A 2637-nucleotide genomic window follows, 5' to 3' on the forward strand; every position below is an offset into this window, starting at 1 on the left:
TCTATATTGAATTTCATTTTATTAGATATGGCCCAGTGTTCTAGTCCGTCAAGATCCATCTGGATCTTGAGCCTATCTTCTTGTATCTTTTCCCCAGTATTTGGAAATCAGAGTGATCAATTTCATTTTCTTATCTTAGGAAAACATATTTTGAGGAATGTAAATAATACTTAGATGTCCGTAATGTAGATAACATCAACCCTCCATGTTCTCTATTGTTTGATTCAAAATATTTATCCAGGACTAGACTATAGATAGTCCTCAACCTACAACCACAATTGGGCCCAAAATTTGTGTTGTTAAATTAGACAAGTGTTACAACATTTTTTGCTGCAATTGTAAAGTGAATGACTACAGTTATTAAATTAGTAACCTGGTAAGTGACTCTGGCTTCCCCATTGACTTTGCTTGTCAGAAGGCCGCAAAAGGTGATCCTAATACCCTGGGACACTGCAATTGTCATAATTGTGAGACAATTGTCAAACATCCTAATGTAAATCGTGTGACCATGTGGATGCTCTAATAGTCATAAATGTGAAAAATAGTCATAAACCACTTTTTTCAGTGCCGTTGTAACATAGCATAGCATAGCATAGCATAGCATAGCATAGCATAGCATAGCATAGCATAGCATAGCATAGCATAGAATTCTTTATTGGTCAAGTATACAGTTATTTAATGAACTGTTGTAAGTCAAGGACTATCTATATAGGCAATTCAGGTAGTCCTGTAATGCAGCAGGCAATGACTGCATTATTTTATGAGGATTTGGTGGAGTGATGTTTGGCAGTTTTTCATGACATGATTGCTATCTTTATGTCAAAAAACTCAACATGAGTTGACACTTCATAGTAAGACATTACTAATACTAGACATTACTTCATAGTAAGATATTTGAACAATTCTTTAGATTGTGCCACTATGGTCATGGTCACATTGTTGGTGCTCTGTCTAAACTTCTCCTATGGTAAGTTTAATTTATCATTCTGTTTTTGGCAGAATTCACTTTGAAATGTGGACATCTAAACTGATGCCGACTTTCTTTTCCAAAACTGGAAAATATCAGTCTTCATCCTAATCTATCTTGCATCAGTCAGGGTACACACAAGCTTCTTGCTTTCACTGAGATGTATATATTTGATATATTTTGAAAATAGGGTGCTTGTCTCTATTTCAAAAGGCCCAGTTTTCTAGATTTGGCAATGAAGTATTCTTTCTCTAAAGCAACATTCAGATTATGTTTCAAAGTGGGACCTCATTTCATTGCAGCTAAATAAAATGATATCTTGTATGTAAGTTGCATGTAAAATCAATGTATCTTAAACTCTGATTTGGTAGATAAAGCTTTGAATTAGATGCTCCTCAGCAGGAACATTTTAACTTTAGCAAGTCCCCCCAAAAGATAGGTGTCCCCCAAGCTTTGATAGGTTAATTGGGGACCTCCTTTATTCTGCATGTAAGAGTGCAAGGATACAACATTGGAGTGCAAGGTTTATTCTCCTGCTTTTGTCATGTAGTACAACCAGGTAGCATTTGTTCTACTACCAAAAATAGATCATCTTGTGAGTTCCAGGGGCTCAGGAGCTTTTTCCCAATTACAAAGTGCTTCAAGGAAACATCAGTCACCAACTTGGCATCCTCTTTGTGTTCCCAGTTGCTGTGTATGTTGTAACTCTGACACTTGAGGTACTCTTTAACCCTACTGAGATTGTATAGAACCTCATCTGTTAAATTAAGCATGCCACTGAAATTATTTTCACAATAACAGATGGGGCAACTGTTGGGAGGCAAAAAAACCTAGTTAAACTCAAAAGCCATGGGAGTGCAACTGACAGAAAAATCATCCAAAAAATAATTACCTACATGCTTTTCACCCCCTCACAAGGGTGTAGAATATCCAGGTTCTCCTTATAAGACCTTATTTATATCAATTGTTGCTTGAAAGAGGTGGAATTTTGTTTTTGTGATTCAGTGGAAGTCACGCTAATTTGATTGTTCTTTCTCCAAATACCTAAGAGGGTACTGGGCCGCTCAGACAGATCTCAGAATAACATATCTCAATGCAGTATAGCAAATCTGAGTCTCCTTAGGAAGGAAGGACAGACTCTGCCCTGTCTGTGAGAAATTTGCACTAAGTCATTTTAATGACTTCCTCCCTAAAATTAATGACAAGCCTCTCTCATTCTCTCCATATCTTAGCTGCAAGTATTAAGCCAAAACCCTTTTCAATTTAAGCTCTGTACCTGTGTTAGCAATGTACCACCTAAGAAATTCTTTCATTGGGCCTCATGGCACCAGGTCCATAATACTTGACAACAAGGAGTGGATCCATACAAATCTCAATTGGCCTTTGTATTGAATTACCGGGAAGGGGGGGGTGGAGGGGGGGAGGGGGGGAGGGGCGGCAGGTAAGACTCCAGACAGCCTTGAAAATGAAAACCCAAAGCCTTGGGCAGTTTGCTTAACTTAAGGGGCAGAACACAAACAGAATCTTTAGAGCGTATTATAGTGGTTTATCATCCCTGAGTCAAATGTTCAGCTTGGATCTGTTCTAGGATCAGCTTGAAGAATCTCATCACCTCTTCATTATTCCCTTTCTCCTGCACATCCATGACATAGATATAATTTCTTATGTTG

At 37.9% G+C, this 2637-nt stretch overlaps 1 long non-coding RNA gene across 1 annotated transcript; it reads right to left on the reverse strand.

Moving 5' to 3' along the window:
- Positions 1–1478: 1478 nt before the first annotated feature.
- LOC148127172 (uncharacterized) lies at positions 1479–2375 on the reverse strand. Its single transcript, XR_015741465.1, has 2 exons — positions 2150–2375; positions 1479–2022 (listed from the first exon to the last, which is right to left on the reverse strand). It is a non-coding gene; the product is annotated as an uncharacterized LOC148127172 (long non-coding RNA).
- Positions 2376–2637: the final 262 nt, after the last annotated feature.

Source organism: Pseudonaja textilis, chromosome 2, assembly GCF_049901715.1.
Source record: "Pseudonaja textilis isolate UNSWEBS1 chromosome 2, rPseTex1.2, whole genome shotgun sequence".
Taxonomy (NCBI): Eukaryota; Metazoa; Chordata; class Lepidosauria; order Squamata; family Elapidae; genus Pseudonaja; species Pseudonaja textilis.